We start from the raw sequence: 23,641 nt of genomic DNA on the forward strand, positions 1-23,641 counted from the left end.
GTTGTTTTTTATTTTGTGGTAGAACGGATGGATGTGAAGACAACATTTCTTCACAGGGATTTGGAAGAAGAGATCTACATGAAGCAACCTGAAGGCTTTGTGGTGAAGGGTAAGAAAAACTGGTATGCAAGTTAAAGAAGTCTTTGTATTGGCTAAAATAGTCAACAAGGATGTGGTATTAGAAATTTGATACATTTATATGGGGACTTGGCTTCACCATAAGAAAACAAGATCATTGTGTGTATTATAAATTAATTGGTGACCGTGTAATTTATCTCGTCTTGTATGTGGATGATATGTTGTTTGTTGGAAATGACAAAGAAATTATCCAGGATTTGAAGACCCACTTGTCATCCAAATTCGACATGAAATATCTTGGTACTGCGAACTATATTTTGGGCATTGAAATTAAAAGAGATTGGGGAAAGAGGAAGATCTGGTTAAACCAGAGGAATTATGTCACGACAATATTGTAGAGGTTTAATATGCAGGATAATAAACCAGTGAAGGTTCCTATTCCTATAAGTGAGAAGTTGTCTCCTAAATAGTGTCCCAAGACACAAGAAGAGGAAGAGGACATGTCCCATGTTCCATATGCAAGTGCAGTCAGTAGCTTGATGTATGAATTGCTCTGTACTATACCAGACATTCCACATGTAGTGGGAGTATTGAGCAAGTTTATGTCAAAACCAGAGAAGGAGCACTGGACAATAGTGAAGCGGGTTTTCAGGTATTTGCGTAGCAATAGTGATTACGGTTTGTGCTACCAAGGAAGATCGGGATTCAACAAAGTGTTGGATATTTGTTGCTTTGTTGATGAAGATTAGGTTGGAGATCTGGATCAAAGAAAATCTGCAAATGCGTATGTGTTTAACCTATTTGGTGGTGCAGCTAGTTGGATCAGGAAGAAGCAATCTGTGGTGGCACTTTCAACCATAAAGGTAGAATACATGGCAGCCACTCATGTAAGAAAGGAATAAGTTTGGTTGTAGATATTGTGTTCAAGTATGGGGTTAGTACAGGGGGCTATAAGGATAGAATGTGACAGCCAATGTGCAATTTTCTTGGCAAAGAACACTTCTGACCATTCAAGGACAAAGCACGTTGATGTTTAGTATCACTTTGTGAGGGATATGATAGAAGACAAAAAGGTGTTGCTAGTAAAGGTGGACACTTTGAAGAATACCGCAGATGCATTGAAAAAATTTGTGAGCTCTGTGAAGTTCTCTTGGTGTAGAGAAACAATGGTTATTGCAGGGCTGAATAAATGACTAAGCTCTCATGTGGCCTCCTGTGGAATGAAAACAACAAGTGGGAGAATCTTGCGTTGTGTTATATTCTTTCCATGACTAGCCCCCATAGTTAAACCACACAATTAGAGGAGGGGTGGAGCCCCTCCTTCATTACACCAACTGCGCATTGGGGGGGTCACAGGGGGTGGGTGGAAGCCTCCTATATACAGGGGGTTTGATTGGCCCCCTCTACAGGGTCCGAGGCAGCGCTCAGGGGAAATTATTGTTTTGCACCCTATATTAGGTGGGCAGATCTACCCATAGTTTTGTGCATGGTTTTCACACGTGATTTTGGATGAGATTGTTTTCAGTCCATGGTATTAGATGCTTTGGTATGTATATATATATATATATATATATATATAGATATAGATATATATATATATATATATATATATATATATATATATATATATATATATATATATATATATATATATATATATATATATATCTATATATATATGTATTGTAACATTGAAAGGAACATAATAAAACATCAAGTTGGTAGTCTCGGTTTTGGGATCTAGGGGAAAATCTCTCTGTATATGTGTTTTATGTGTTATTCTCTCCCATTTTTTATTTTCTGTGTTTTACAATTCGTATGCAGATAATTCCTGTACGGGGTTAAAACCTACAAATTACCTGCTAGGTTTCATTCCCGTTGTACTTCTCTACCTTCTCCCCCATTCCTGGGTCCCTTTAAACCCCTCTCTGACTGTGCATGGTCATAATGCAAAGGTTTCCTCCTATAATATGAATCTATAGGAAGACCTGATCCCCATATCCTAAGCCCCTAGCTTCTCGAGTGATGCAACTGCATGCTCTTACACTATTCCCCCTACCGAGATGCATCAAAATTCCCATATGGGAAAGGAGTATGTCCAAGCAGAGCGAGATGGTTAGGATGCCCACCGGTTGCCAAAAACAGAAGCAGACTATCACCACCAGCTTACACCCCAGACCCCTCAAATCCTTATGTTACTTCCCCAAAATTCTTTCCCTCTCCCTTAGGCGAAACCAGAAATAGAGCAACATAATGAGATAAGAGAGATGGCCAATAACATACCCAGTTTTCTTCGCCTACAAACGATGGAGTTTCTGCTGCTCGTGGAGCCACTGAACCAACCTGCGACTCCAATCTCCTTGCACTTGGTCATTTTGGTGCTCACCAGACTTCTCTCCAGGCCAATTAGAAGCTAAAATGCTTCCCCTCCCTTCACTGCCACCTTTCTTTAATTCAATTTCCACCATCATGCGGATGGCCACGACACCTATCGCCTCAAGTGTGTCGAGGCTAGTGACTCTATACCTCATAGTACCAACCATTGTCCTTGTCTTAATGAGGTGATTCGTTGTCTCGCACCCTGATCAGGGGAAAATAACAATATATTTAGTAGAATGGACAAAAATAATTATGATATTGGTGAGTTTGGTTCTCACACATGCTCTTCTAGCCTATCAATCTGTATGCCAAAAAAGGTAGGGGGTCAATGAAACCATTGCTTAACTCCTGCATTGGAGTTAACTTCTCTCTTCTAACTATGAATGATTATAAACTTTAAAATAACATTATAATAGCTAATAACATTAACAATAATATTATAATAAGTAAAATATATTTATTATTTTGAGGGGGGTCAATAGGCCAGATGGGGGGAATGTTTTATTGGGATATTAGATGAAGTATGAAAACAAAAAATAATAATAAAAAAACATAATGTAGGATTAAATAAAAAATTGATACAAACTAAAAAGTCAATATATATATATATATATACAAAAAAATATATTTCAAAATAAATATAAATAATAATGAATAAGATTCATAACCATGATATTAAAGAACATTAGAAAAAAGAAACGAAGAACTTAATAACTTTAATAAAAAAAAAAACATAAAATTAGAGATATATTTTTATAATAAAACTGATATAAAATATAAATAATAATTATATGTGAAAATTTATTTTAAGATATATTAGTCATAATCATTATATTTCAAAACATAAACTTTAAATTTAATTTATAAATATATAAAAAGTTATTATTTATAATAAACTCACATATATATACACACATACACCAACTTAGATGCATCTTAATTCTTGATCTATTAAATGTTAAGAGGGATCAAATCTCTGTAGTTGGAAACCTTTTTTTTAGTGTAAAACTTGGGAAAATGTTTGCACCTTAAGAGATTTGATCCCTTTGTGAGATTGGTAGATTTAGAGTTATATCTATATATATATATATATATATATATATATATATATATATAAACAAATATGTGTAGGATTTATATGAAAATATACGCCCAAATGCAAAAACTACTTAGGAAATGAGTTACAATATGTTATCCATCATTGTTATAAAGTCATTTGTCGCACTCCCTATCCCATACCCTGAGTTGTCAAACTTTGCCAAAAGTGTCGCAAAGCAAAAAAATATGCCAATGATTCACTATGAAAAACATTGACCAGAGCATCCCTGAAGAAAATAAGAAGAAATGCCTTGAAGTAATTCTTGAAGAGCTTGTCAAAAAGCCCTATTTGCAAGATCAACTCTCCTTTTAGTAGGAAAACCTCTGTTGGTACCCTTTGGTATAACTAGTGACTAATGCTGGCAGTGCAACTTTGGATAGGAAAATTCGTGCTAATCCTCTTCAGGCATTTTTTCCAGAAATGGATTAGAAGATTCTCTTACTAGAAGCCTCGAGAACAATGAGCTGGTTATTGTTGAATAAGGATATGGTCAAGTTCTCCCATTTTGATTCCTTGATCCTACCTTAAAGGGATCTTCCCCTTAATACGTGGATCCCTAACTCCCTCTCTTTCCCTATAAATGCATTCCCTTTCAACCTCAAATGGTTGGTCATACTAGATTGGTCATGTCACTGGTAAATTGTGCCTAATTGATACAAATTTGTGAAGGAGAAAGGAGATCTTAAGAATTCTTGGCTTGGACTTGGAAACCCATCGTGAAGGAGGCTTCCAACATGAAGGAAATTGTTGTATGCTTCCCTCTTGTGTTTATTATTAATACAATGCATGTTTACTTTCCACAAACATGTAAATGAGCACATGCATATTATGATCCTCCTTGATTTGTCATATGGTTTACATTATATTGCATATGTTATGATTTTCCTTTGTTATCATTATTTGATCTTTTTTGTAGGTATTCGTTCACAAAAAAATAGCGAGGATCGATCTTGGAATTGAGGAAAACGAGATTCAAATCAACAAGAATTTAGCATCAGAGTGAGGTAGGTCATCTATCTTACTTTGTCTTTTCATATATAAACTATGACAACTTTGCATGTATTTGTTTTGGTTGTTAGTAGCTCCAATGATTGGACTAGAGGGATCATTTATATCCATAGAAGGTATTTCCTAGATAAAAAATTGGCAACTCCACTAGGGAGCATGTAGGCCTTTCAACCCTCCTTTTTCATTTGGAAATTCTGATTAGTTTGGCCAACCTTTCAATGATATTTGGTTTTGATTTCATTTGACTTTGTACATTGAGTAGTCAGTCATTTGGAGTATTAGGTCTAAAGTTTTTCCCAAGATCTACTTTTTTTTCCTAATATTTTCTTAGCCAGTGCTCTTTTTCTTAGAAATAGTCGAGTTGACAACACTGTTCTTTTGCATCAAATTTGCATTGGAAATCCTATCTTACACAGTTTCCCTGTGCTATTTCAGTCTCTCATCCAACACGGATTTTTTTGTGTAAAGTAGTGCTGCCAGCATGGGTTTTTCTAGAAAAAGTAGTGCTAATGACCCTGTGAGTGTGGGTTTTTCTATGTAAAGTAGTGTTGGTATTTAAAATTGAAAATATTTGGGTTTTTCGTGAAAGCTATAGTGTGTCATATTCTCTGAGATCATTTCCCTTCTCTGTATGCATCAGATCCTGTCAGTTTTCCTTCAGTTTCTTTGTGGTGTGAAAAGGTATATCCCATGCTTGAAGTGGTAAAAACTTCATTTTGATTGAGTCTTTCATACTTGGAGTCAATAAAAATGTTTGTTTTTTGCTTGTATGAGTGGGAAAATACTGATTTTCTATTGATTGAGCAATAGTAGCTCTTTTCCAATCATAAGGAAATTGATTTTGCATTCAGTTAGTTTTTATCTCATAATTTACTTTTTGTAAACTGCATTAGATCACAATTCATTGAAAAGTGATTTTTTTAGATCTATCATTAGACATCGATTACATTGTTTAGTGATTAAAAGCTAAAAGTGTATCGAGTGCATTCTCATTCATTGAAAGAAAAATTTATATCAATTCGCTTTTGGTGGTTGCATTTGGAAAGTGAAAAGTGAAAGAGCTAGTTAGGGAACTTTATTTGTTGCACTACTCTTGTCGCATCATTTTTTGAATCTCTTTCCTTCCTAGATTATCTTCCACCGAAATGGAAATAATCCTTTGCTCATGATAGTTGCATCATAGGTGTTTAGGTGATATCATTTTAAGCCTTAAAACCGTAACTTAATTGAAGATAAACTTAAAATTTACCTCAATTAACCTAAGGATAACTTGGAAATTAACACAAACATTTAGTGTTGTAGGATAGAGACGTGTTCCAGTGTCATTAAACATGGGAGTTTTCATTTCTTGCCAACGTTGTATCCTGGTGGTGAAATCGTGTTCCATGGATAGAAGTGTATTGGACAGTTCTCCAGTACTTTTAGGTATATCAGAGGCAGTCCATGTATGATAAGTATAAAGGAACACTCTCATTGAATGGTTATGCATTAGACAACACTACTGTGGACTACACTCCCACGTACTATGAAGTATATATTGGGAGTCCCCTATAGGTTGTTATCCATCCATAGGTAACCGAGTATGCTTCCTTGTATAGCGTGATACACCAAACTCCACATTCGAGGATATTGGATGTCGTATGTTAAGTTTTTAGTTTGCCAAGGTAATTGCAGTTCATGGTTTCTTTGTAAACCTTTATGCCTAGTTACCCGTTTTGGATTTATTTTTTGTTAATTTCTTAAATTAATTAACTGCAAAATAATATCCTTCATGTAGAAATACTCCTTCATAGATTTTAGGTTGAGACTAATGGAAACAGTTCCTGATTCTACAAACAAAGGAAACCCATCTAATAGGAATCATATTTGTTTACCTTCTTTTCAAAATTTTGGTGCTCCCTATATGGAAATGTTGTCCCTTCCTTGATTTAGCATTGGTTTGTCGGTTTGGTTATTTTTTGCCCCTATGATTTTGAATGTCTAAACATCTCCTAAATTGTGCTCTTCTCCACCTAAACCATATGAGCTGCTAGTTGATATTAAAGTTTACCCTTTGCCTTCCTCACCCATTCAGTCTTCTTCCTCTTCTTCATCTTTGTTTGGTGAAAACATGCAAGTTAGTAACCAGAGCTAGAGACAATTACGGAACATATGGAAGAATAGGTGGGGAAAAATAGGTTGAGGATGTTGAACCCCTGACTGTGGTAATTACGAAAGGAAATGAAGGGGACACCACTCAAGTTAATAATAAAATAGAATAAGTGAGAGTGAAGGTGGAGCCGATCAACACCTGTGTTGATGATCCAGCACGCCCCACACCAGCTACAAGACTAGCATAGGAAGTCACTATGAAGTGATTATTACCAAAAGCGCTTTGTTAAACTTTACCTTATGTGCAGATTTCCAAGTGAAATGGCTAATTTTAAATCATCGAGATAGTAGCACTATTGTTAAACAACAACTATAACGGTGGAACTGATCCATACTTACTCTTTCTATCTTTTGTATTAAGTTTTGTCTTATACGTCCATTGTGTAATCACAGGAAATAGTTACCTTAATCTCAGGAATTGTTTTGTATAAGAGAGGATAGAGAGTTTGAAATAGGAAGTTAGCATACAAGAGAGTTGAAATTTGTAATAACGACTTTATATTAATTAAATTTACAGCTTCTTGATCTTTTTTTGAGTTCATGCGTTCATCACAATCCTGATCAGAGAGTTGGCCCACTCTCCTGATCACGTGCTACTAAGAAAGTGTGTGCTTAGTTTTATTTTTCCTGAATGTATTTCTTATTTTCACTGTCATGGTTTGATGTAAGTGATGTGAATCAGATTGTTTTTACAAGCTAATTATTGTTGTCATTTCCATTTTCTATTATAGTTGTTTATCATTTGTTAATGAATCCTTGACCAATTTTGGATTATACAGTTTTTCCTACATATATGTTGCGCGTTAGCCTTGCAATCACCAGTAGATCCTAGATTGATATTTAATGTGGGAAAGGGTTGAATAATATCACTCACACTTGGACACCAACAATTGTTATGGATATTTTTTTAGTATATCAAATTGTATGTGATAAAGTCAAAAGTCACCTTTTTTTAGATTTTCATTCGTCAATTTCCCTTAATCCCATCAAGTTCACAATTCAGTCCCATGTTAGGAAAGTATACGAGTCATGAAGTGGCATTGTCCAAGAACTTAAATCTTGAAACATGTCTTTTTTAGTCACACTATATGTCCTTTCTGTGTAAATTTTCCATGAAGGTAGTCTCATAGAACATGAGGGCCCTCAATAGTAAAGGAAAACAAATACTCCTAAAAGAAAAATGGTATGCAAAGCACCTGTCAATAATGTTAATAAAAGAAACAAAAATATTAAGTGAGGTTCTACCTCATATAATTAGAAAATGGGGGAGGAATTTCTAGGTACTAGTGATTGATGCTTAGACATGCTTGGGTGGAATGGCTATTATTTGGAATGATCAGGACATGAAGCTTACCAACATGTTTACCTCTTTTCGCATTATGAAAATCAAAGTTTAGTTAATTGACATTGAGGACTACTACCATGTATTCAATGTCTATGATTCCAATATTGCAAATGGAAAACCTTTATTTCTCAATTCCCTTTCCAACACAAGTAATTTATATTCCCCATCTCCATGGATTATTGGGAGTGACTTCAATATTATCAAGTGTCTCGAGGAAAAGGAAGGAGGAATCACACTTTTCACCAAGAGATTTTGTGAGCTATACCATCAAATCCCTAAATTAGTCATCATTAAAGTTCTCAAGAAATGAATCACCAACCCAAAGATGTCGATCAATGAGATGTAATACATGTGTGTGTGGTGACTAACTTAATACACTATTATAATAACTCCACAAACTTAAGTATTACACTCCGTTAGATAAATTGAACATAGTGTGACATAAGTAAACCAAGAGTAGACATGAAATTCTTACGCAAAAAACCTTTCCTAGATGCTCAAATGGGTTCTTAAATGATGAAGTGAAAATGCACGGGGAAAGATGACTTCATGATTTAGCCATCACAAACATGTGATCAAGTGTCACTAGGAGTGTATATATAGATATGTTTTCCAAAGAGGGAGTGAATACATGAGTTACCATTCATTGGGTCTTGTTTTTCTATCTTTTGCTTTTTCTTATATATAGGACTTCAAGAATAAGGTTTTCATAAGTTTGGCACAACTCATAGATATAACATTTACATGAATGTTCACTTAAACCTTAGAGTTTAGACATAGATAAATCATTATAGTGTGTTTTTAATGATTTTGGCTTTCACTTTTTGATTTTCTTTCATCTCAAATGACAAAAGGGGAAACATTTTTCCATAAATATATGAATTCTTAATCATACAGGAATCATGCAATGAAAACAAATTAATGATGTTATTCTTTATGAAAATGATGCGTATTCTTGAGAAAATCTTAGGCTTGTGGATGTCCCCTCCATGGTTGAGAGGGAGTGAGGGTGGATACCATATTATCCATGTGTCATGTACTATGGCCAGTACTAATAGTTGTAAGCCTAGTATAGACACCAGTAGAGAGAACGATGGATTGAATAAACATCTAGGACCAATATTCTTTGAGAATTTTTACTTTGACTAGGAATAAGCAACATAATTCAAGTACATTAATCCAAGATAATAATGGTCATGACGATCAACATTTCATGGTGTCAAATATTATGACACTGGATTAGGAAATGATCATGTGAGGACATACCTAGTGAACATTCGGGTGTGGTAAGTTTCTAGAGAGGGCGTGGTGTCCAAATCTATGCCTGCTAACATTGTACTCTGATCTAATGGATAGATAAAACTTGTTAGTCAAGACCTTGCTATTTTGGCAATGTTTGCTATGATGATGTAAATAATCATCGATGCTTATCAATCCAGATCCCTTCTTATATGAATATTTCAACTTGAGAGTAATTTATTGTCTCATTATGAGTACCTCCCTAGTTTAGAGGGAGTGTCATCATGTTCATTATCATCATCATCACCACCATCATCATCATCATTATTGTCATCATTTCATTATCGTCATAATCACCATTCATGTCCTCATCATCATCATTATCATGATTATGGACATTGTCAGGACACATGATATATGCAAGAGAAATAACAACTTTATTTTTTAGAGATGATCAATGATAATCATCATCACTACCATTATCCATGTCATTATAATTTTCATCATCCTTGTTGTAACATTTTTTATTTTTTATAAGCTAGTTTTTATTTAGAAAAGACGGTATAAAAAAATAAAGAATAAAAATGAAAATATGAAAAAATAGAAAGAAAAAAGAGATGAAATAAAACGCCATCAAACGAAAATCAAAATTTGTATAAGTGAGCCTTATTAAATGTTACTTCAAAGAAATAAATTTCATTGTAATAAATTAAAGCTTTGTGTGCAAATTGTTTAAATGCCATAACTTTTCGTTGATTTGAACCATACTATTTAATCATGATCAAATCATTTAAATTTATGTTTTAGTTTAGTGGAACATTATCGCATAGGATAGAATAGAATAAATGATGGCCTAATATGCTCAAAATTTGGCCAATATGTATTAGAATAGGATTACAAATAAATTAGGCAAAATAATGGCTACTAGTCCAAATGCATCAAAAGTTAGATAGATATTAGATTAGGACTTGTTGAGGCCTCGAAAATTGCTGCATCAACATCAGGGATAACCACCTGGTCCGAACCTTAAAGGCAGCTCCTTTTCCATTTGGTGTGGTGGCTCCGACTGGATATAATGGGACCAGTTTCCCAATGATTGGTAAATAGGATGGATAAATGATTGATTCTCTAATATCTAATGATAATGGATGAATGATTTAATCTAAAAGTAAAATTATAAACAACTATTCTATCCCGGGAAATTGCTGCTTTTTAGTGTAACTTTGGATGGTCTTCATTCACAAACAGGCATATAGATGACTCTTGTTGGTAAGCAAAGATGTTTATTCATATGATAATTACTAAGCCCAAATAGTTGAACAAAGCAATCAAGCAAACATTATTACACTTTTCTTCATATATATCATAGACATATATATGATTGAAAGAATAACAGTCCTCAGACATTCAATAGTGAAAGGTACAAGGATTGCTGTTAAAACACATACATATATTCAATGGTCGCAAAATTTAAACGAATGTCGATTCACATAAAAATGACACAAGAGCATAGATAATAGTACCATATGTTTATTCGAGTCACTTCCAATATCAATTGCAGTCAAATTCCTTTTTCCAACTTAGAAACACTTCCACAAAAGGAAATAGTGCACATATCATCAAAGCTTTCTTTGTCAAAATTCAGAATACTGGCCCAGTCTTTATAAAAAAAATAGATCAGAAGCACAATAGTGCGACTTCCTGATTTGAGTTTATACAAAAACTGTGGACCCTTTACAAATGCATGAAAGGGCCTATAAATACTAATTAATCTAACTAATTACAAAATAAAAGTGCTAATTAATTGGTACGACTATGCTATGAATATCTCAAAATCGGCTTATCCTCAGTCGGAAGCATGATTCATTGTTTCAAATGATCTCCCTTCGGCTTGAGCTAGCAGATATCTGACATCGGTTGCAACTCTAGGGGCGGCTTAGGCGAGAAGTCAGTTGAGCTGAATATGTGGCATCTTGGATCTCGAGGACCATGCAACTGATAGCATCAGTTAAACATTTGAGCGCGACCCTCTAACTGTATTGCTTGATTAGGAAAAACCAAAAGGTATCCCAAGTTAAACTTTGGATGCCAGCGATTAGTCTTCCTTTCTTTTTCAATTCCTAATTGCGTGTTTGTTCCAAGGCTTTGACCGATGTTAATTTTCCTGGATTACACTGTGAAATCATATTAGATAGATAAAGAGTGTCGTTGACAAATTCAATTAAATTGCTAGTAGATAACCGACATCTTGAGGTTTCTCTTTCTGCCTTCATTAGTTGCGTCTACCATTCTAGGAACATGATGTCTTTGTGTGACTCAAGAATTTTGGGCAGATCTGAAGCCTGTCCTTCAAGGGAGTCTTGCCAAGCAAGAAAATTGGTTAAGGTCTCATCGGCCTGTTCTAAATCCTGTCTAGCTTCAACTGATTTATCAACTATAAATATAGTAATTTCACAAAGAGGTTCAGCCAAAGAAATGTTATGACATAGAAGTTTTAGCTTTGTAATCAATGCCTTATTGATTTGTAGAGCTTCTGTTCTGAACTCTGCTACTTGAGGAAGGCTCCTGAACTTTTCTACTTCTTGTGATAGTTGAGCGATTTGCTCATCCTTAGTCTTGCTCATTTGTTCGTTCATCGCCTTTAATTTGGCCACTACTTCAGATAGTTCCTTCTATTTCTGCACTGCACTTGAATCTATCCTCTGTTTCTCTTTGTGTAACTTCTCATTTAATTGGTTTTTTGTCTGCCGTTGTGTTGATAGTTGTTGTTCCAATTGTTCTATTTTCCACTGTGCTTCAGACACCTGTGACTGCAATGAATCGATCATTTGATCTTTTTCCTTAAGGAGACTACTCACTTCCAAGGCTTTATCCATGGTGGCTGCCGAATATGCTCCGACATACTGGGAGAGTTTCATAAGGCCATCAGAAGGGTTCAATTCCTCCTTCCACACCACATTAGCCATCTCCGTTTTATCTGGCAAAAGGGAATATTGATCAAGTCTCCTCCTTTTCCTCTGTCTTTTCAGCACATCCCTGTGTTTAGGACTGTAAAAGACGTCTAATGGTGGTATGTCTTCTATTTGTAAAATAATCTGATCGGATGGATCTTTGGGAATTATTTATGTATCTTTACTACTGGGTAGGCCGCTGGTTCCTTCACTTGGAACCGTAGTTGTGGTTGTTTCTTGACTGACTGTCACTTGGGGTATGCTGAATCCTGGTGGAGTCTCGTGATTGTTTATAATAGAGTCAAATTTTTGCCACTCTTGGAGGAGTTTGGGATCAATTTGAGTCTCTAAATCAATAACTTCACTTTCCTGCTCTTTTCCTTTCTTCTATTGTGTTTCCTAATCTTTTCCTTTCTCCTGATGTGTTTCCTTTTCGGGAATTTTCTCTGTAGCAGGAGACTCGTCAATACTCCTCTCCCTAGGCTTGCTTGACTTAGTTGTTGGTGTGGTAGCCAACAAGTCCAGAGGCAGAGTTTGCAACCTCTGTTCTCTTAGCCTATTGAATTCTACCAGCCCTTCATCATTATATTTCATCTTGGCCAATGTTTTAACCTAAGACAATGATTCTGCTGAAGAAAATAAATCATCAAATTCATCTTTTTCATGGTCAAACTTAGTAAGTTTGGCCTGTTCAAGCACATTATAGGCAACCTTCCAGGGATCGAATTGCCTACTAGGGATGGTCGCAAGATTGAGCATATTTATTTTTCCTGCCTCCTTCTCAACATGTTTCCAATCAAGTATGGTATAAACACCACATCTGAAAGGGAATACACGCCATGGCTACTTTTTGGAAGTCCTAGGAGTTTTGGACGTTCCAGCGGTTGTGATTTGGTAAGCTAATTCTCGTGCCAACAGTTTATCCCATACATACAATGGGAGGACATCGGGTTTTGTGCCACTACCAAACACCCATATATATGTTAATTTATCTTCCCGAACTAATTTCCCACAACAGTCGAGTCAAATTTTGCCTCCTCAGAAATCCCTGGGGCAAGCTTATCAAAAATGGCATAATAGATAGGCAACATGAAACCATTACAGATTTGATACAAGTGGTCTTTATAAGCTACCTTCCATAACATCTGATGGTAGATGTGGATTGGCTTATGGTCCTGTGGCATCCACCTCCACCGAAGTATCGGGTATTCAGAATTAAAACAAAGCATATCCATAACATAAGCACTGTAATAGAAGGGAGGACTAGTCCGTGTGGTTTTGCATGAATTGAATCTAAAATCATGAATTGCAGAGGCTAATTTATCAGACAGAATATTGGCCCAATCCATGACATAACTACTAGTTGCCGCTTCCATTAAAGGAACCATTTCGATATCAAATTTTGTTGAATCATGCATTCCCCATATCCTACACATCATTGCCCTAGCATAATAGTAAGGAGATGCTAAGGAATCCACGGAGTACTTACCCAATGAGTCATGTCTGTGCTTTGCTGGATTCTGTCTCCACTGCCTAATCGGGGTTGATTCTGTCTCATTCTCCTTTGCGAATTTCTTTAGAAAAGCTTTGTTTTATTTCTTTTCAGGTTCGAGCAAATGGTACATTTTCCTCAAGTCGTCCGGCTGAAATGAACCAAAAACTCTTCCATCAACTGTGCAAAAGGTCCTATTAGAAACAAGAATTTGTTCGACCACCCATCTGACCACATCATTGTAAGGGAGAATTTTCTCCCGAGCTTCTATCCTGTGTAAAAATGGGTCGGCCAAATCTTTCAGCGAGGCTTCTAATTTGTTAGTTGAGTCTGTTGTAGCTTCTTCCGACACTTCCTTCAGTTCTTCTGCCTCAATCAAATTACAGATGCTTTGCCAGCTTGCATTTCCCAGGCCAAGACATGTAGTGTCTGAAATTAGGCCCTTCTTGCTTGGTCCTGGGTCACTAGTGTGCTGGACTGTTACTCCAGGGGCCGTTGCCGTAGTGGATCTCTTAGATTTCTTTCCCATTTTATTAAAACTTAATACTTCAACATAATTCTGCACAAGGAAGGAAACCAGTGTGATACAAAGAAACAGATAGTAAGAGCCAATATGAAAGAGTATATCTTTCAACAAATAATCAAAGGTCGTGGTAAAATTGCTGCAGATAGAATCTATGTGGAAAATCTCGGCATAACTGCTTCATTAATTGGCCGCTTCACCTGTCAATCATGATAAGGAGTCTTTTAAATAATCCAGCATAACATCTATTGATTCAAGCGTGACTTAGATTTTTGGCGGTTAATCGCATTTGATGATTGGCGTCGTGAAAGGGAGGGCTTTCATAATAATCCAAAATATCGTTCAATCACCAAAGGTGATATAATGCATGCCAATCTTTAATATGCTTAGAAACGTGTGCCTTGATTTAATGCATCGCAATCGGGATAGGGCTCAGGTTACTTTATTTATGCCATTACGAAATTTCCGATCGCCGATGGCGATATGCCTTATCGCATTGGGGGATTTGAAGGTGTCACAATTAACGCATTGATTACCACAACCGATCACCTATAGTGATGCCTTTTATCGCATCGGTGGAATGGGGATGCCTTATAAATGATGTGCTTTGTTTTTTCCCGATATCGGATAGAAATTTCCCTTTTTAGATTGGAGTAATTCAATGGGCCTTTATTTATGTTCCTTTTATTATTGCGATATGCGATATTGCGATCACTTTATCGTAATAATAAAAATATTTATGATTTGTTTAAAAGGCCTCTTTTATCATTGTTTAAAAGGGATATCATATTTCAATTAGACCTTTTGATGAGGGTTTTTTCTAATAATAAGTTAATACCAATTTATTCACACATCTATGTTTAAAAGGGACCCATTTCATATTATGATTGTTTAAGAAAAATTTTATGAAATGGGGGGGTTGTTGTACAACACAACATGACTTATTTACCTTTTATGGGTAATTAATTTTTTTACAAACAAACATTGTAAAGTTTTAATTCAAATTCACAAAACGACAAAAGGAGTTTGTCATGGAGCACTAAAGAACTTTCACATTTGGATGACGATCCTCTTCCCCACCCAGATCAATGGTGGGGAAGCCATTTCGCACCGCCTTCCACCGTTGTGCAATAACGGTAGGGGGATCCGAAATGTGGTTCCATCCTGCGCGTGTCCCTCACAAAATGACACCTCATCTACACTTCGCACACCCCCCGCTTATTATCTCTTACCAACCCCCCCCCGTCCAAAATATCCTTATCCTTTCCAGTGCATTTTGTTATCGCACCAACGGTATCTCCCTTCCCACGCCATCCATTCCCAAAAATTACATGATGTGTGTCCATATCCGTTGCCTTCTACCCACTATCTGTTTTCTGTATCATTATTGTTCTTCCTTTTTCCATGAACAAAAATCTTTATGTTCAGCAAAAACCTTCGCATAATGGTAATCCATTCCTTGTAATAAATAATCCCATCACCCCTGTTACGCAATTTTATCTAAATTGTCTTATATCCTAATTCTGTGGTTTTCTAAGCTTCACTATTTCCTAGTTTTGTTCCACTGCAAGATAATTTACCAACAGAGTGACGAACCTTTAGGTATTTTCATCCGTAATCTTCTGTTGTCTTTTCATCTTAATTCTGCAAATTATGGCTCCTAAGAGAAAATACCATCCCTCTTCTTCTCAAAGTTCATCACAGGAAAATCCTAAAGCCTCTAATGTCCTAGACCTTGATCACACTCCATTGGCTGACGAGTTCTTCAAAATTACAGATACAAAGTGTGAATTTGACATTTTCGAAATGCACCATTGGCTAAATAAGACTTATTATGACTCTGAAGACAAGATCAAATTACAGGAATACTTATTACCCATGGATATTTTTCCTCAAACCCATCTTTTTCCTGACTTAGTCAAGTGGTGTCAAGCTAAGTATAATCCCTTACAAAGAATTGTGGTAGCTCAAAATAGAGACATTTTGATATTTATCACTCTTGAAACTACCAACAATATTCTTTTGATCCTTGAAAACGACTCCCTCAACTTTATCTCCATTTTAGTTTTAATTTACCTATACCATAAGCTCACCTTTCCCCAAAGAGCTCAATGTTTTAAGATCTTCCTTCTAGAAGACATTGAACTTCCTAGAAAGAATCCATCATATCCAACATCCATGTTCCCTGGGAGAGATAAACACATAATTTCCCTAGTTTCTTGCTTGTTGGGCTAGCAGACAGATCAATGGGTAGATGAATATATCATAGGTTAACTATCCATTTTCTCTAAAGAAAACAGAGCTTTTTTAACGTAGAATTACAATCAATTTTTGGCTTAAAGTATGCATGAACAACTCATGAAAATTACTACCGAAGGCATGCTTAAATATTACTCTATGTTAGTGCATATGATTATTTTTCAATAGGGAGACAAGTTACCTATTGTTTTACACAAATAGTATGATCAACAAGTGATTCAAGCAGTCACACAGTGGACTTCATTGGTACGGAGGAATTGAACTGAGTTCAAGTTTTCAGACTTCATTGATTGTTTTATTCATCCATTTGCAGAGATTCCAAAGAGCAAAAGTGAGCATAGGATTATTCTAGAAATCAAAAGGATCTTGCACCCGATTGACGAAGCCAAGACAAGAAACTGGTACCTTTACCAGAATTATACAAATATTAAACTGTATTTCTATGAACTAGGTCCATACAAATTTCCCAAATATATTCCAATGAAAATTTTCTATCTAGAATATATTAGGCAAATGATTAATATGGATGAACTACATTTCATTTCATGGAAGAGGAAGTCTGAGTTCCAAATCAAGTGACAGGCATGATCATTTATTTGTAATACCATATCAACAAGCATTGAAGCATATTCAATCCTCAAACAGATGAGATTCCAACCAAGTTGCACCTGGTCTTATCACCCATTAAGTATAATCTCCAACTTAAGGGTGGAACTCAAAACCACACCTTATAATCATACTCCAATACCAGAGATTGAGAAATACAAAAATCAAGAACAATGGGAGGAGAATACACTTCACAAATTAGAAAAATAGACTTTGCCTCCTTCTACCCTCCAAAATCCCACTTCTCCAAGTAGGTAGGATAAGAGTGTTCATCACCGGCCAAAGGTGAAAATGAATTCATTTGTTACCAGAATAAATCAAGGACTAACTCCAAAGGCACTACTACTCTAGGTGAGAAAGATCCTATAATAATCAATTTGGATGATTCATAGGTTTATATAGGGATAGAAGAAATTGTAATCAGTCTTACATGTTCTTCTTCTGTTTCACAAAGTTTTATTGAGATCACCCTGGATACAAGAATAAGTGAATGAGAGAAGCCAAATATCTTCACTAGTTTCCTTGAAATTAAATAGAAGAATTAATATTTGAAGGCAAACGCATATGCTCAGTTTTGGAAAGAGACGTCATCTTCAAAACACAGGTTATTGACATTTTTTGAGAGTGAAAAAGACAGCATGTAGGTGGCACTCCTACAAGCCCAAGTGTCATTTTCGAAGGCTTCTTCAGATTATAAGAACACTATATTTCCTTTTGATGTCAACTAGATACATCCAATCGATCAGATGGCTATGCATAGGTAGTTTGGTGAGATTCTTTTCTCTACCATGACCAACACCGATATGGCATTATCAAAGCTGACGCAACTCTTTCAAATGTATAATCACAATAGAATATAGAAAAAATATCCTCTTTGGAAAAGGATAAAAGGGTAAAGTCATTAGAAGATTTAGTTATAAAAATTGGGTATGATGCCACTCATGTTAAAATTGCAGAGGGCATTATTAGAAAGAAGAATGCACACATTTCAGCATTAAGGAAGCAACTTGCTACCTTCTACAAAGGATCCTCAAGCCAGGGAGATAGTAGAAAGTGAGCAGCACAAAGGAGAGATCCTCAAGTTGATCATTTAGAAAAATGTACAGATAAAGACAATGGAAGAGAAAATTGAGAAATTCCTTAAAGAAAAAGAGAAATATTCTCAATAAGCCATAGCTCCAATTATATCTATACCTATTATAGTGTAAAGGACAGCAAGGGAATTGACATCAGCAACAACAAAGTCTACATCAACAGTAGGAGATTTGAACAAAGTCATACGAGAGAGAAGAGAATGAAAGGCTTCATAACAAATTTAAGAATCTGGAGACTCGAAAGATTAAAAATAACACTCTTTATGTTGAAGAGATGTAGAAGACCCATAGATTCACCAGAAGGATAGAAGAGTTGGAAAGTGAGCCATTAATGGCTCATACCTTGGCCCAGGCCAAGGAAAATATTTGGGCAGATACCAATGAGGCTATAACTAAAGTTTGACCTTCCATACAGATTATTTTTGAATAGGAAGAGCTAACAGATAGGTTCAAAACAACTATAGAAGAAGTTAGAGAACTTCTTAAGGATAAACCAAGTGAAGCCACAAACATGATTAAAGTTCTAAATTCAAAAACTAGAGCCGAGTTGTAGAAGATACAGATTGTGGACATGGCTGAAACTATTTTGGAGATTAAGAAGGTTTTGCAGAAAAAGAATCTCATGACTCAGTTGGAGACCAAGTGCCAAGCCGTGAAAATTGTTGTGCAAATGTTTCATTTCAAGTTTATCTCTCTCAACCAGAGACGACTACTAGGATTTTTTGCACTAGATGACACATTGATTAGTTTGGAGGAATATTGCCAAAATATTTATTCAATTGCAACTGATAAAGCTAGTTTTTTAGGTATAAAGGGTCATCTTACAAGGGAAACAAATGTTAGAGACTTTAGATTTTGATTTCACAAAAAAAATGAAATTAAAAACATTTTTGTTAATAAGCCCACTTTTGAAAACTATATCGAGGTTGATGAAGTTTGCAGGAAATTGGTTAATCTTTCTATACCAAGTCAAGACAAGTAGGATCACTTATGTGAAACTATTGAGTAACTTTCATCACCAACTGAGAGACAGTTGGGCAACACTTTTTGGGGACCAGATCATCAACAAATTCCTGAAAGATAGTGCGAACACTTAGCAGTTTTAAGATTCCTATAGTTTTGTGTTATTTTTTTGTTTTTGTTTAAAAAGTTTCTAGAAGATATTTTGTTATTGTATAAATAAATATTCCTTTGATTTATTAAGGTTTGAACCCTTGGATGGGGTTTCAAAGCAGAATTGTAATCGAGCTGGAGATTTGCTTCAAATTAATGAAAGGATTTTGAATTTGCCATAGTTTGTCTTCTTGTAAGTTATTTTTATGTGTTCATTTCATTATGTTTTTCTTCATCTATTTAAGCCTTCATGCATAAATCTGCGTAAGGTGAAACTGAGTTTTATTCAATCTTAAATCCCTGGTGAAGTTATAAACAATAATTAGAGAATTGTTATAAACTCCTTTATATCAATAAATTGTCACAACCATCTGCATTAGATTAAATATATTTCATTGAACCAACAAACATTTTTTACCTACTTTCATTCTATCATCAATTAATTATTCTATCTGAAACTTTAGTAAATTGTAATTCCTTAAGACTTTGTTATTCACTCAATTTAAATCAATTAACTATTTTAGACAAATAGACAACCATTTCATCCTATTTTGAATTTTTTAAGGTTTAAGCACTCGTTTCAAACTATTCATAACATTGGTCATCCAAAAACTTTAAAAACAAACAGAACATTTTATATGCTCTGTCATGATTAACTAACGTAGAATCATCTTAGAGGACAGCATTAGATATACGCCATTGTCAAGAGCGAAAGTTGAACTATTTTCCCTTGGACAATGATTACGACTTTTTCTTTAAGGTGAATAAAGGAATTTGAGGTTAAAAGCTTTCACCTAGTGACTCCAAAACAGAAAGATGGCTCCTTAAAAACATACCAGATCTCATTATGATTCTCAAATTGTTTCTCCTTTATCTCATCTAGAGAGACTGGTAAGAGAAGCCTCTTTTAGAAGGAGACTTGAAGCTTTTGCTTTTTCTTCTGTACCACTAGAGCTTGAAGATATTTCAGCTTCTGATCCCTTTAGGTATGTTTCATTCCAATTAGATTTGGTTGATTTAACACCTAGGGTTTTAGAACTATTATCTGAAGGATTTGATCTGTAGTCAGCTCTCTTAGTCCAATCTTTGGAATCATATAATCTCCCTGAAATATCTTCATAGTCACCCAATTCAGAAGAAGAACTAGATGAACATTTACTGGAGCTAAAACCTACTCATTTTATCTCCCTCACTCATTATACATTTCCATATACTTATGCCCAACCCTAGGAAACTTTTTCTATATATTCAAACCATTTGTTTGAAAATAAAGTACAAGTTGCAACAAAGGTTCAAAAGCTAGTTATTAAAACACATTTTAAAATTTTTAGGGATCACCCACTTTCTCATCCTCCTCCTCCTACCATTACAACTCCATCTTCATCCATAACTTCACTATCTTCCTCGTCATCCTCTACTACATCATCTCCCACGTCTTCTACTAAATCTTATTCATATTCATCTTCAAATATGGTTGCATTTCAACCTATTATTCAAGCTAGGTATGATGCCTTACATCTTCGTAACTAGCTCAATAATTTTCCTAATGGGTATTTAAAACACCTACCAAGGTTTAAGGGAGAAATTGGTTTGTCTATTGAAAATCATCTTGCTACCTTAGATTTTGCTGATAATATGAATATTGAAAACGAAGATGTCTATATGAGATTATTTGTTCATTCCCTTCAAGGAAATGTTAGAATTTTGTTTAGACAACTCAGAGATGATACAATTCATTCTTGGAATGAATTAACTACCATATTCAAGAATGAGTGGGGTGTTAAGAAGGCTCCAGTTTACTATCTTACAAAATTTGAAGCAATGAAAAGATACCATGGTGAAGCAATGGTAGATTTCATAAAAAGATTCAACAGAATTTATTATAAGATGCCACATGACTGTAAACCACCAGTAATAGTAGCAAAAGTTCAATTTTCTAAATAATTTGATGATGACTTTACAATCATTCTTATTGAAAGGACATCCCCTACCCTGCAAGGGATGCAAACAAACACTATATAAGTTGATGCTAATGGGTTAGCATTACGTAAACTTAAAGCTAAGGTTGAAAAAGTTGAAAGGAAAATGAAGATCAAGGAAGAAGGATCTTCCTAAAAAACTAAAAAATATGATGAAAAGATAGATGAGATCACCTCATTACCTAGAAACATCTCAAATAGAATTTCAAAAATAGAAACTCAGCCTAGAAAAATACAACTAACTATTGCTAGACCTCAAACTCAATTTAAAAGAGCCCCCAAAACTCAAAATTTGCAAAGACCAAATACTGATAAATAGACCCAGCCCCCATTTACGATTAGTGACTAGAAACTAGAAGAAATTGGCCCTTTGATTACGGAAGATATAAATAATCTGGATTATTCATCTTTACAAAATGCTATTGCTTCTCACCCTTTAAATCAGTCTTCTCAAGATCAAGAAGAATTTCAAATTTCAAAATATCAGGTCTTTTCTGAGTTTTTAATTTCATAATTGAATAGGAGATATGATATAAGACCTTGGTCATGGCTTGGTACACCTATAAAAGGACCCATTGTAAATGAACCTCAAATCAAATCCATCGAAACTGAAACAACAACCATTCAACCATTGAATCAAATATCTGAAACAACTATAATTGATAAAACTATTTGAACCACTTTCAGTGTTGAAGGAGAACTGGAAAGAGCTAAAATACCCATTCGTTTATCTAAACTTTCAAAGAATCCATGGTATAAAAATCGAATTTTTAAATGGATTCAATCATTCAATGTTGATGTTGGAGGGGATTTAATAATCCTATAGGATGAAGAACATTCAATAGTATTTGGTTCTAGCTCAGACATGATTGATGAAAATGTACCACATTTTTATGTCACTTTAAAATTCATGAATTCTTTTTATATAAATACATGTTAGATTCTGAGGCTTCCCATAATCTAATGCCAAAGGTAATCAAGGACCATATGCAATTAGGATTCAATAGAACTCATCGTGATCTTTACACTTTTAACTCCAAGAAATTACCTTGTCTTGGACTTATAAAATATTTAGTGGTTACTTTAGCTCAGATCCCTCTTAAGAGTGTGGTTTTAGAAATTGTAGTCACTGATATCCCACCCAAAATTTGACATGTTTTTATCAAGATCTTGTTGTGCCAAACTAGGAGGAAGCCTTGAAATGGACATGTCTTATGCTACCATTCCTACAAATGGGGGCGATCATCTCGGATTATACAGAGAGGTAAGGTTTATGAATACTGTTTGTAAATCTGGTCAAGCTAGGAATCATCCTATTTATGTAGTGGATCAATATTGTGGATGTTTTGAATTATCAGCAAATAATTCACAAAATGCTCAACTTACTATTGAAAACTTTGTTGAAAAACGAAAAACCATCAACACTGATATTTGGAAATTGTACTTTGATGGTTATTTCTCAAAGGAAGGACAAGGAGGTAGATTTCTATTAATTTCATGAGATAAAGAAAATCTTACCTAGTCATATATGCTTCAATTCAATGTAACTAATAATGTAGTAGAGTATGAAGCTTTTTTGCTAGGATTGGAATTTCCAAGAAGTATTAAGGTGTAGATCTAAGTGTATTCTACGATTCTAAACTTATTGTCAAACAAGTTAGGAATATTTGTCAAACAAAGCACCTTAGAATTATATCTTATAGGAATGAGATTTGTGATACAATAGAAAATTTGTTTTCAGCATTCAATATCACTGCTATTCCTAGAGATCAAAACATTCATGTAGATCCCATCATTGTTTCTCCTAGTTCTTTTAACGTTCCTAATAAAATGTTTGTCCAATATCAAATTAAAGTTAAATATAGACCATATATTCGTGACAATGTTAAACATTGGGAAATATTTGATGATGACGAGAAGTTAAAATACTTTTTGCAAGTTATTGATGAGTTTTCAACCTTACAAGTCGAGCAAGAAAAACTTGATAATCATGAAGTTTACCACAAAAACCAAACACCACAATTTGACTCAAAAATTTTTGATCAAAGCATTATTCAATTTTCTAAAAGTTTTATTCCAAAAGGGTTAGTCCCTCTTGAGAAGCTTTTTGATCATGATAATTTTCTCAAAATTCCATTATCAAATTCACCTCAGGAAAAAATATTGAAGTTTGCAACATTGGAAGTTTTGAAGACATTATAAATATTAAAATTTTTGTATCCTTGTCAATGGAAGCCAAAGAAAAATATTTGGCCCTCCTTAAAGACTACAAGGATGTTTTTTCTTGGTCTTATAATTAATTAAATTCATATGGTACATCTCTCA

This window comes from Pinus tabuliformis, chromosome X (genome assembly GCF_031772625.1).
Source record: "Pinus tabuliformis cultivar Carrire ecotype Pingquan chromosome X, CPIR1, whole genome shotgun sequence".
NCBI classification, from domain to species: domain Eukaryota; kingdom Viridiplantae; phylum Streptophyta; class Pinopsida; order Pinales; family Pinaceae; genus Pinus; species Pinus tabuliformis.